Consider the following 13,469-nt stretch of genomic DNA (forward strand, 5'->3'; position numbering starts at 1 on the left):
ACTTCTACTTTCCATTCAAGAGTGTTTAATCTTAACAGGTTGATACTACAGTCTTTGTTCTGGCAATACTGGGTTGACAACTGATGGTGTTTGCACTTGACGATTAGTCAAATTTTTATCCCACAACCCTTTGGTGGTATAGTGTTACTTCCTATTGTACTTTGGACATTTGTCAAATCCTCTGGAGAATGTTGTTTGTTGCATCATTGTTCTTTTAAAAGGCAAATGACATGGCAAGTTCAGAAGGCAAATTTTATTTCATGTTTAGTGGCAGTAGTTCCAATGTCAGTGTGCCTTCAAAATTAGCAATTGTGCTACTCAGGACTTCATCTGGGACTAAAATATTTGGTGGAAATTTTATATCACAGTTCAATTCTGAAACACTACACTCTGTTATTGGGTGTTGATCTTGGTGATGAGTCAAGGTCCATGTATTTGTTCATGCATAGGGCTAGGGAATCTGCTCTTCTAGCCTACTCTTCTTCAGTATTTTATTCACAATTTCTAGTACCCAGGGCCTCATTCCCTAGCTCTTCTGGATGGAAAAATAATTTCTCTCAGAATTTTACCCCCTGTCCTGTCACACAATTATATATGACTGGGTCCATCCTTGAGAGAAGATGTCAAACAATGAGAATAAAATAATGGTGATTCTTTACACGTACTTCATATCACAGGGGTTTCTCTGGCTAAAGACAAGTGTTTTGTCTCTTTATGTGTTTTAGGAGCCCTTGTCATAGCACCATGGCAGTTCAGCTCTGTGAGTGGGGCTGGCCTGAGAGTAGGGATCAGAGAAAAAAAACGTATATTTTTCTCTCATCTTTGGGATTTTAAATCCCCTGGTCTCCTGGAACGACAGAAGGGCTCTCCCTACAAGATTTCCTTCTCTTCCTGCTCTGCAGTTCTTCAGTTCAGACCACACTCAGGTGAAACAAAGCCAGGTAAGAAAGGAAGGCAGGCATCAGAAAACTGACCACTCTCCCAGTCAGTCGGCAAGTGCTGACTTTTCATCCAATCTGTTTGCCACTGTTCAGTTTTGAGAGTTCTGGTGTAGCTACCTTGTGTACTGTGTCCAGATTTTTAGTTGTAAAAGCGGTGGCAGGGGGATAGGATGGAGTGGGTTTGCTCTATCTTAGCCAGCACCAGAAGTCAGAAAACACACATGTAACTCTACTGCTATCCAGGATTTTTTTATTTTTTTTAACGTTTATTCAATTTTTGAGACAGAGAGAGACAGAGCATGAATGGGGGAAGGTCAGAGAGAGAGAGGGAGAAACAGAATCTGAAACAGGCTCCAGGCTCTGAGCTGTCAGCACAGAGCCTGACGCGGGGCTTGAACTCACGGACCGCGAGATCATGACCTGAGCCGAAGTCAGGCACACCTCCAGGATTTTACTTAAGAAGCCAAGTGGAATCCAATCACATACATTTCACTTGTTAAGGATACAAACCCTGAATATATTTTTAAATGTAAAAAAGTATTATGGTTTATTAGCTATGTGCTAGAATCTATTGTTATATGTAAAAGAAATGTAAATATTGGGAAAAATAATGGTGTTCTAAAACAAGATGAGAATATGTGAAGTTGTGAAGAAAGGTCTGAGACCTCCTAATGTCACTTAGCTGGAAAGAGAGTATTCAAACCTCAGTCTTTTTACAAACTTGGGCTCATAAACACTCTGCAATGTAGCTTAAGAAAGACTATTTTCTGATTTATAAGAATTTGTGATTCTTGGGGATACTTAATTCAGTCGGTTAAGCTTCCAATTTAGGCTTAGGTCATGATCTTGTGGTTCACGAGTTCTAGCCAAATGTTGGACTCTGTGCTGACAACTCAGAGCCTGCTTTGGATTCTGTGTCTCCCTCTTTCTCTCAAAAATAAACATTAAGGGATCACAAATTCCTTTTTAAGAGAAGATCTGAGAAAGGAAATATCAGAATATCCAGGCATTCATTCGGGTATTCATTTGCAAGAAGTTTTTGAATAATACCTTTAAGATACATGTTAATAGCATGTGTATTATAAGGCATGAATCCTGTCCTTATAAAGCTCATATTGTAATAGAAAAAGTTAGTTTGTCCATCAGTACACAATTACAAAACAATGTGATTAGTACACATTGTGGATTGGCCAAGGTTATCCTTTGGGAAGGGAAAAAGAAAATTTTCTTAAATGTTAAGGCTTAAAGAATGATAAATGAAGTGATACAGAGGGAAGGTCATGCCATCTAGAAGGACTAACAATGTAATGGCATGACAAGAAAAAGGACCAAAATTAATGCTACTCATGACCAGCCTTGTATTAGCTAAATTCTCACCACAAGTCCATCAAGTCATTATTTTAGGACAAATTTTGGTGAAGCAAGTGGCATCTTGTTACTTATCTCCAGGAGTAGAAAGCTGAACGCTTCTGCCCACTGCCTGTTGGTATTGGAGTGTGTACGGAAAACACACTGTGGTCCAGTAATGGATGTAACAGTGTTGTACTGAGAGAAGACACAACAAGAGCAGCTTCCATAGGCAACATTAGTTAGTTCCCTGTGGCCAGCAGGTCTCTTTTGGCAGCCAACACAGGCATTTGACCTACAAGAATTGTTTTTGTATAGCACTAGGATCCCATCCTCTTTTCAAAGGGGACAGGTGTGGCAGGATGGTTGGCTAGGTGCCATATACTTAAACAGAACAAAGTAGTAGACACTGAATCTTAAACATGCTAAGATATTCCCACACAGGGTGATGAGCCCAGCACAGGATATGAGGGCTCGTTATCTCTTGGCAAGGTAGTGTGCTAGGCCCTTTGTAATGTGGCCAAGAGGGATGGAAACACTGCTCATGAGAGGTGTGCCTTTCATAGTCTTTTAATGCTAAAAATGGCTTCATCATTATTTATCTGAGCTCCTTTTTATTAAAAATTGGTTTATAATTTAAGCTTTATACACTTATTTGACCATGATGGGAGTCTCAGACATAGAAGCCCGGTGTTCTGACACCCAGCTCAGAGCTTTGTCTCCTGCATTGTATTTTATGTATTTTTTTGGTCATTTGTAACTTCGAAATGGGAAGTCAAAGAAAATCCTAAGGATTATTATATTAATTAACATTTATTTAGAATCTGAATATGGTCCGATTCAGTTTTCTTTTGGAAGTGTCTGAGGACTTACCAGTGCTGTTGCCTTGAATATAAAATCAACTGCTTATCCTACAATCCTATAACTATGAACTCCTAGGCAATGAAAAACTCTGAGTAAAGGATTTAACTAGCTATTTCCAATGGAATGAATAGATTGCTCATCAGAATAAATACATGTGGGTTTTAATATAAAGGCTTTATTTTTATTATCCTCTGTAGTTTTGAAAATTCTAACTTAGCTTTCCTCTTTTTCTTGTTGTACAGCTGCTATATACTTACCCCCTTAAAAATCCCTGGCCATTTCCCTGAAGGGGATAGAGTCAGTGGACTGAATAGGATTAGCATCAAAAGTCACCACTGCTTTCCCAAGCAGAGTTTAAAAATAGGATCATTGAATAATAAGGGATTTAAGTCTCAACCAAGCAGGGTGCGGAAGGAAATTATTTGGATTTAGACCAATAGAGATTAGAGTGTGATTACAGACTACCATGTCCTTTATATCAGATTAAGGGACTTGAAAGAGAAGACTTGCAGGAAAAAAAGTCAGGTCACAAAATTTTCCACCTGCTTCCCTAAATCAATCACAGAAGGATCTCTCTACACATTTCTGAGTCTGAGGGTACTGACTGAAGCAAACACAAAGCAGTGAAGGTGTGGCAGGGTCACACTGTAAGGCTTAATGAAAATTACCTTGGAGAATAGTCAATATAGGAATCAAGGAACCAAGACAGGTAACCAATAATAATCTTTTATCTTAAAAAAAAAATCCAAACCCAAATTCCAGGGAAGAAAATGCATCATATTCAGCCCAAATCCATTCCTAGAATGAAGCATTTGTAGTTAACATAGAATTCGCAGCGGTATCAAATAAGAAAGATTTTTCTTCAATATGAGATTAGTTGACGTGGCTTAATCAAAGCTTGGATTAAAAAAAAAAGAATTCCTTTATAAGTTTGCTAAGATATTGTGAGGGAAGAAAAACGCCTATATAAAAATTTTTGGCAGGTGTCCCAATCAAACTGAAATAGGTGTCTGTTTATCCTAGCAATTGTTTATTAAAAAGGCAATTAGTGATAAGGGGAAATCAGGTAGCATGCACCACTTAAGTATCAGTAAGTGTGGAGAAAAAAGTCATTTTGTAAATTGCAGAGCATTTTACTTACCTAAACTTCAAACATTTTGTATAATCTACATTGTTTCTTTTATGAAGATATTAAGAGTTCTTTGGGATGCTTGGGTGGCTCAGTGGCTTAAGCGTCTGACTTCAGCTCAGGTCAGAACTCACTGCTTGTGCGTTGGGTTCTGTGCTGACAGCTCAGAGGCTGGAGCCTGCTTCAGATTCTGTGTCTCCCTCTCTGTCTCTGCCCCTCCTCTGTTCATGCTCTTTCTCTGTCTCTTGCAAGTAAACAAACATTTAAAAAAAATTTTTTTTTTAAATGAAGATAGAGTTCTTTGAAAGAGAACTTGTTAAAAGTCTATTTGATCTAGGACATGATGAATTCTTGATGTATATTTTGAAAAAAAGTACAAGTTAAACTGACATTTGAACATACTTTCTTCTGTCTGAAATCCCACTTATTCTGAAATCTGTAGAAAATTTCAGAGCAGCAGCAGGAAGATAAGCCTTCTACCTATGATTAAAAATCCTGATGTGTCTGTCAGCTTTTTGTTATATGCCTTATAGTGACTTTTTATTACATACCTCTAGATTTAATTTTTAGATAATTAAGATAGAGAATATGATTGAAAGTGATATCACATCAACTTTTGGAAAAAGGCAGGAACAAGTGACACTTTTTCTCTCATAAGATAATTGTTCAGTGTTTATCAATAATTTCAGTTTCTACTACAGGGCTCTAAAAGCATTAGTGTAATTGGTAAGAATTTACTAAACTATAGTAATTTATATTACTCTGAAATTGAGCTGAAGAAATCTGTCTTGGAAGTTCCATTAGTTTAATCATATTTATTAGAGTGAATAAATTAACTTTAAAAATTGGATCGATCATTTACCTAGATTAACTATTTTAGTAACTCCACATGGGTAAGTGGGTATGGTGTGTGTATAATATGTATACATGTATATTGTTTAGAGATAATATACTAACAGTCAGGTACGGAGACTGTGAAACTATTGAAGTATGATAGACATACAAAAAAGCTGTACCTGTTTAACAAAACGACACGATGAGTTTAGAGAGGATATAAGTCCCTGAAAGTAACTCTATTAATTAACCTGTGCCATAAACCTATCCATTGCCTCAAAAGGTTCCTCTCACCTTCTTTACCATCAAGATCAGTATTCTTTCATTGTTTAGGAGTTTCAGTATAATATCAATATTGTATTAATTCAGTAATTAGTTCTAAATATGAATCACTACTTCAGACTATCCGTCTTTCATACAGCACTAACTCTATGAAGAAAATTCCATTGTTATTTTTTTCACTGTCCTGAAATTAAATTTTTAACAATGTCAAATGGGGAAAAAAAAGACACTACTTTGAAAATATTTGTCACTAATCTGTTTCATTGGGCAACCGGTTACTATAATAGAAAAAAATATTTATGAATTATGTTAGAACTGTCCCTAAGACATAGTAAGGCCCAAATAAATTGTTAGTAAATGTTACTATTTCCATTCATCTTTTTTTTTTTCCTTTTTAAAATTGGGGATATTAGTACTTAGTTATGGGATGGATGTCTTTTGGAACAAATGAGTTGATGCATGCATTATAATTCTCGTATTGAGCTATATTAAGCAGTAAATAAAATATAGTTTGATAAAGACTGCTGGTTAATGTTTTCACAGTGGATAGGAGGAGGCATCATTTTGCATGAATCATTTTTAAAAAGACTTTTATGAATGTGTTGGATTTAGACATGATACTATAGAATGAAATTAATGCCTACAAAGCCTGGGGTTGAGTGTTTGGACACAGAACTTGTTAACAAGTATTTGAGAAAGATAAAAATATTAAATTAGCTATTAAATATACGGAAAAATGTTTTGCAAGTCAGTTAAGCAGGTTGATTTTGTCCATATTTTCCTAAATTTTACTTTGTGGGACATACTTTCCCTTTGTAAAATTTCACATTGTCATTAGATAAAATTTTCAAATGTTTTGAGGATTAAATTGATTGTGGGAAAAAATCAACATTATGACTTTAAGACCTTAAACAGCATAGATGTGTACCTGTAAAGAGCCTGATATAGGAGGCAAAGTATTTTATTTGTGTTTCTTTACCAATTAGATTTTATGTTGACAGCCAGAAAAATTATTTGAAAATATATAGATTTAATAGGTTGTTTGGAATCAAATCTCCTGGTATATATTTTACACTGTTTTAGGTTCCTACCTCTTGTTAGGAAAGGAACCATCGTCAGATGTGGAATCAGATAACACTTTATTAAAAACTGTTGCCTACCTGGGATATTTTGCTATTCTCCTCAATTGTGGGGCTGGTTATTTTGATTAATGTTGAGAGGCTGTGGAAATGACTTCCCTAGAAATCTTGACTGGGCTAGAAACCCATCTGTCTTACATGGCTTACTTGTAGTCCTGCCTGGAGGCAAAGGATAGATAACCTGAAATAGAATGAAACACCCAAAGGAAAGGATTAAGTCACTAGATTAGTGGTGACCATATGCTCTCTAGAAGGTTTGTGAAATTGCTCATTTCCATGGGAAAAGATATGTTTTCTCAGTGGTCTTGAATTTTAGTAAGAGAACAATGCCACCAGTTTCCTTTACAATGCCCATTAAATCCACTAGAGCAAGTAATCTTTCAAGGATAATATTTTTGTGTCAGATATATGAACATGCTAAATTATTGTGAAAAATATTTTACCTTGATCTTCATAACCTTTTATCTCTTCTCTCCATTTTTCTCCTTGCAGGCCTTCTTTCTTTCCTTCATTCCCAACAAAATATTTTAGAATGCTTCCCTAATGTTTTTTTCTTTTCCAGTTGCTAGGTTTTATTGGATTGCTTAGCAGTAATAGAACATCATAAAAAGAAATAAAACTCCTTTTCAATTCAAGGCACACCATCTTGTTTACCTCAATTCTTACTCTTTTCCTGTTAGTAACAAAAAGGTTTTAAGCATAAACCAAAACTGATTGAGTTACTATTCTAAAAGTAATTCCACGCTACTAGAAAATACTGCACTATGTAGTTAGAAAATGGTTTTTAAAGTCATCTTTGTATTTAATCTCTCCTTTACTGTAACCTAAATATAGAGCTTTCTTTACTCTTGTTGAAAATGTATTTATTTTTTTATGAGGCCATGAACTCAAAGAATATCAATTCTTCTTAAACTGGAAAAGGTCTACCCAAAGAGCTTTATGTTTTGTTTTGTTTTGTTTTTTCCTCTCTGTATTAGCACTTAAATTAAGTTATTCTATTAAGGTGTAATATGAATTAGTATTCTTGAATCATCAAGGAAATTTTGTGTTTGTGAATTTGTCATTTATGAGAATTCAGTGCTATCTAATTACTCTTGCCTTCACATCACTGTTTACTCTTTGATTTTCCTTAGACTATTCCTTCAGCCTGGAATGTTCAACTCTATCCTATCCATGTTTCATTGCTGCATTCCAAATGACACCTCCCTTATATATGGTGCTTTTTGTGAGATTTTCCCATGAGTTCTCTGCAAAATTGAGAAGAAAGGACTATAACATATTCAACAAAGCACTTTGTCAGGGAGTTTTAGTGTGGAATAGATTAGTGCATGTAATAAGTGGTATCTCTTTTATAGCCTGAAACTCTTTGAGGGCAGGGACAGTTTCATATTTATGTACATGAGACTGAGAACAGAACTTTTAGTACCATGTGCATAGGTGTTTAATGATTATTTATTGGGTGAATGGATGAAATACTTTATTCTAGATCTGGAATATGGCAGTTTTGCTTCCTGTTACAAAGCCTCTGTTATAGTAAACTGAGTCTAAGGACTGCATTTTCTTCTTCCTTATACCTAAAATGAGGTAATGGTTAAAAGGAAATTTATATTTAACCAAGATCATTAAAAAATGACCAAGTCATACCTGTTGAAACAAAAAAATGCCACTTCAACTAGTGAAAACCATGGCTTAAATATGTAATGTTATTAGGCACGAAAATTTCTAATTTCTTTTATTGATATAAGAAAAAAATTGATGAATTATGAAATCATAACAACTAGCACTATTGTAGTACTTATATTGTGCCAGGAACTTTGCATATCCAACCCATTTACCCTCCCAAAAGTTGTGTGAAAAACTTAATGGCAAAGAGATCCTATTTTCTGCTTAATGTCATACACCTAGCAGGTATCAGAGCAGGGGCTTGGCCTCAGTTATTGTGTCTCTAATTGGTAGTAAGGGTACTTAATAAAAGTTTCAGTAAAATGTACATAAGACATGAAAAAATTGAGCTTCTGTTAAATACCACCACTGTAGGATGTCCTCCATATAGAACTAAGTCTTCTCTATTTTTGAAGAATTCAAAGTTTTCTTTTGTTGAAATTGAGATTATAAAATACATATTCAGGTTAAGATGTCTAAACGTTTTACCCAATGTTTACTAATTTTACTAGTATTTTCTTTTAGCTTTGATGTTATTTTTTTTCTCTAGAGAGAGGGAGAACGCAGGGTAGAGGAGGAGAGGGAAAGAGAATCTCAAGCAGGTTCCCCATGTGGGGCTTGACCCATGACCCTAGAATCGCAAGCTGGGCTGAAATGAAGAGTCAGAAGCTCAACCGACTGCACCACCCAGGCGCCTCATAATTTTATTAGTATTTTTTAACATAACCTTTCTTCTTATTTCACCCTCCATCTTAACCTTATTCTTACTTCTCTTCTATGAGTGTCTTTTGTGATTGATACTATTTTCTGAAGGCTTATCACTGAAATGTTTTATTGTTAAAGAGGCATTCCCATGGTTTTATGGAGTGCCAAGTATATGTTACAATTATCATTTCATGTAAACAGAGTTTTTCATATAAACATTAGTGGTACATTTTCAGACCATAAAATGCAGACACCTTGGGGACAGTGAATGACACTGAAATTAACTAAGTTTGACAAATTCCAGAGACTGGAAGACTGAGACCTGAAGAGGCTATGTGACTTGACCAAGGTCACTCAACAGTATGTGACATGATGATTAAGTCAAATCACTGGAGACAGTTTAATAGACTTGTACAATATTATTAAGCTGGGATAACTTTTCTTTGAATACTTTATACCTTTTCTAGATTGCCAGTTTCTCTGACTTATGTGATAAATTTGTTTTTTTCTTTTTCATAGGAATATAAGCACATTAATTTATTATGGATATCATATAAGAATATCATTTGTGCTTATGAATTTATTATTTTCCTCAAAAAGTTTAAATTGCCATTTGATTTTATGTAATGAGGTAGATAGATATATGAATACACGAATATATGCAGTTAATTCTTGATGTGGACATTAAGGAAATAAATATGTGCATGTATATAAATCAACAAATATAGCAGAAAATACTAAGATTACTTACATTGTCTACTTATACTCAAGTCTGCTATTCTGTAAGTTCAATTTGAAATTATCAAAAGCTCAGAGTAAAAAAACTGAAAACAATGCTGCTTTTTCATTCAAATTTGCCAGAAAACTGCTCCACTGACTGACCATGGGCCCTAACACTCAACATCAGTTAAGGACAGATACTTAATACTTGAGAAAAAAATTTCAAGCTAAAGCATGTCAAATCCTATGGTAAAGGTGGAGAACAAAGTAATGTGATGTATAACTAGGGAAAATAGATGAATTAGAAAGACATTACTCTCATTAAAATTGGAAGTGTCTGCTATTTGAGCAAGAAATTAATTTTATTATATGAACCATTAGAAGGAATAACTAAAGTGAAGATTTAGAAGGTAGTGCTTTTAGCTTAAAGTTAGAAAAATTCTCTCATGAACTGCCCTATACTAGATATTTTTATATAACACTTCTGTACTGGGAGCAAATAAGCAGAGTCTTTGCATTCATTCTAGGATTCCAGATCACATCAACAATAGTGATTTCTCTCTCATCCTGTACATATACCAAACTATACCTTCCATGTTCTTACTTATGCTACCATACTGCTTTTCATGGCTTAGACCTGCTGATTACTGGTTCCATTTCATTTCTAGACATGACTGTTCCTTTTCTTCCTGAGGTGATTTTCTTTGTATCTACTGGCCAGCAATGTCTATCAAAGGACTACTCTTAGTGCAACATCTTGAGGTTATTGTAGTTGTTTAACCGCCCATGGAAAGCTCCTTACACAGGTAAGTATATGCCTATATAAATAATTCAGTTAAAATACAACTGTTCCTAATATCTCTAGATTTTAAAGAAGAATGCTATTTTCTACTTACTGGTAAGCATGACCCAAATTAACTTTGTTAAATCACCACAGTTGTTCCTTTAACATTTGAATTTTCAGAGCGGTGACAAGTTCATTTCCACATTGCTTTTTCACATGAATTGAATGGATATGAGTTTACATAAACAAGAATATACAGTACAAGAGAGACAATAGGAAAATGACTGGATGTGTTTTTAGTAAGCAAAATGTAGATATTAATGATTACAGCACCCTACTGTCTTATTAAAGAAGTCATTGATTTGTATTTACTGCTTTAGTTATTGACAACCATCAATCTTCTGCTGCTACATAATCTAGGTTACTATAACAAATATCTCCTATCACCCAATCTCCCACAAGGTGAATATAATTGCATTTCATGCTAATTGAAAAGTTTGCAAAGATCTTTGTTCTCAAGAAGTTTATAATCCATAAGAGACCTAAACCTTTCCTATTAAGGATAGACAGTCTTTCATTCTGAATATTACTTTGACCAAAGAACATTCTTAAGTTATAAAAAATTACTTACTTCATGTCTTCTCTCATCTTTTATTTTTTCTCAACCAAATCCTTCTCTGGCCTTTGCAAACCCTTCCCCCAAACCAATCATGGTACACAATGCCCTACTCCATTATTTTGTGTGTGTGTTTTCTTTTTAAATTTCACTTACCATACAGTGCAATATTGGTTTCAGGAATAGAATTCAGTGATTCATCACTTACCTGTAACACCCAGTGCTCATCATAAGTTCCCTCCTTAATACCCATCACCTATCTAGCCCATACCCTCCCTCGGTCAATCATCAGTGTGTTCTTTATCATTAAGAGCCCAGTGTGGTTTGTTTCTCTCTCTCCTCTTCCCATATGTTCATCTGTTTGGTTTCTCAAATTCCACCTATAAGTGAAATCATATGATATTTCTCTTTCTCTAATTGACTTATTTTGCTTAGCATAATAAATTCTAGCTCTATCCATCTCATTGCAAATAGAAAGATTTCATTCTTTTTGATAGCTGCCCTCTCATGCTCATCATTTTTCCTCTTTCTACTCTAATTAGTAATAATGTAAATCTATACCTAAGGTCTCTTCACTTTCTTCTTTCACCAATTATTTACTTTTTAATGACTAGTACCTTCAACTCTGAGCCACAGCAATCTTTCCTCCCCACCCCTCCTTGACTCCTTCCTGTTTCTCTTAAGATTTCCTGGTACTCATTTTCCAATATCCATTTATGTAGTGTGAAAGACTCTAAGCAGTGCAATCTCTCTAAATCCTGGTAATCTGAATATGGAAAACTACCATAGTAAGGAAGTATAAACTACAATATAGTAGGTTTAAAGTATGAGGCAATGAATGGAGGTTTCATTCAGATCTGATCAAATAGCTATAGATCTTCCTAAAGCTATTATTAGGGCTTGTGACTTTTCAGGAATGGAGATAGAAAAGTAAAATAAATTCTTCAGGCAAAATGCTCATGCTGGAAATGCAGCTATAGAATAAAAACTCAATTCCTCACTAAACACCCTAAGTTAATGTTCTGCCCCATGCTTTTTTGCTTCTCTGTGGAGAGTGGTTTCCTTATTTCTGGTGCGGATTTTTTCATCATTCTGCTTATATCATCAATTACATATTAACATCAGTTAATATTCCAGCCACAATTGTATAAAAGCTGTATTGTTTCTCTCATCTAGCATGACAGTATTGAAATATGACTGTATACACACCCATATATATGTGTTATACATATATTAAAATTGAAGGTTTATGCCCTAAAACCTCCTTAGAGGGAAAGAGGAAAGTTGTTTTCATAAAGCCAGGTCAATAACCACTATATAACAAAAGTTATTTTTAATAACTTCAAGTTTAGTTCCTTCATAGGCTGAAAGGTCTTACATACATTGTGTTAATTCTTATTCACATCTTTGAATGTTTCAAATCTGTCTCAGCTAGTCTAGTACCCTTTTTTAAAAATAAATCTGTATTTTGTAATAAAATAATTTTGCCTGCATCTTCAAGGTCATTTCTGAAATTAACTGCTCACAGAAAGAAACGGCTTTGGCTGCATGAGATGATTTTATTACAATCTATAGTCTTTACATATAGAGAATGTAATTACCTCAGACCAGCTTACTCAATGGTGAATTTGAATAATGAATGCTAGCAAAAAATAGAACACAGTTTTCTAGGGTCAACCTGAAAACATAAAAGGAAAACATATACTAGACACTGAAATTCTCTTTGCCTACACAAGAAATACATAATTGAATTTATTTCCCTCCCTGGTGCTTTTCATCTGATGAGAAGACCTGATTTATATATATTATCTGATGTTTTCCATAATATTAGTTTAATATAACAGCTATAGCAATCAAATCTCATATGCAATAAGTGATAAAGATGAGACAGATGATACAATTTGTTGAGCTTCCATGGTGTCATTTAGAAATGGAAATCATGAGTTTTGACTTCATTTTTATGAACTGTATTGATTGATTGAGTCTCTATCTGTGATTATCTATTAATGACTCTCTTTTGATATAAACATGTAGTAGAAGTGCATTACAAAAATAAATTTATGTTTGGAACAATATCATTAGATTAAGTACAGAAGCAACAAAATAATTAGTGGTGTTGAAAATAATTGTGCCATTTAAACATACTGATCATTGTTTAAACAAATCAAATACACTATTACATGCTTTATAATGTGCTTATCTTACAGTTTGATTTTTAGGGATTTTTTTTCTTCAACTTCTCCATGATATGATACAATTAGTTTAGGTATTTGATTTAATGTCTTGCAAATATCAGTACTTTTAAGCATCATAGATGGACTGTGTTGCACTGAGATCCTTCCTCTTCATTAAACATTTTTGCCTTATGAAAAGTATGTGTTCTATAGGGATTGCTCATCATTTAATTATAGTAAAGTTCCCATATTTGATTTTGCAAGTTTCATAA

At 34.3% G+C, this 13,469-nt stretch overlaps 1 long non-coding RNA gene across 1 annotated transcript in view; it reads left to right on the plus strand.

Moving 5' to 3' along the window:
- Positions 1 to 766: 766 nt before the first annotated feature.
- Positions 767 to 13,469, plus strand: part of LOC121035771 (uncharacterized) — a 28,433-nt gene continuing 15,730 nt past the window's right edge. The window contains exons 1-2 of the long non-coding RNA XR_005793061.1: positions 767 to 941; positions 10,292 to 10,429. This is a non-coding gene — a long non-coding RNA (uncharacterized LOC121035771). The remainder of the gene's footprint in view (positions 942 to 10,291; positions 10,430 to 13,469) is intronic.

Source organism: Herpailurus yagouaroundi, unplaced genomic scaffold, assembly GCF_014898765.1.
Source record: "Herpailurus yagouaroundi ecotype Mexico unplaced genomic scaffold, PumYag 162, whole genome shotgun sequence".
Taxonomy (NCBI): domain Eukaryota; kingdom Metazoa; phylum Chordata; class Mammalia; order Carnivora; family Felidae; genus Herpailurus; species Herpailurus yagouaroundi.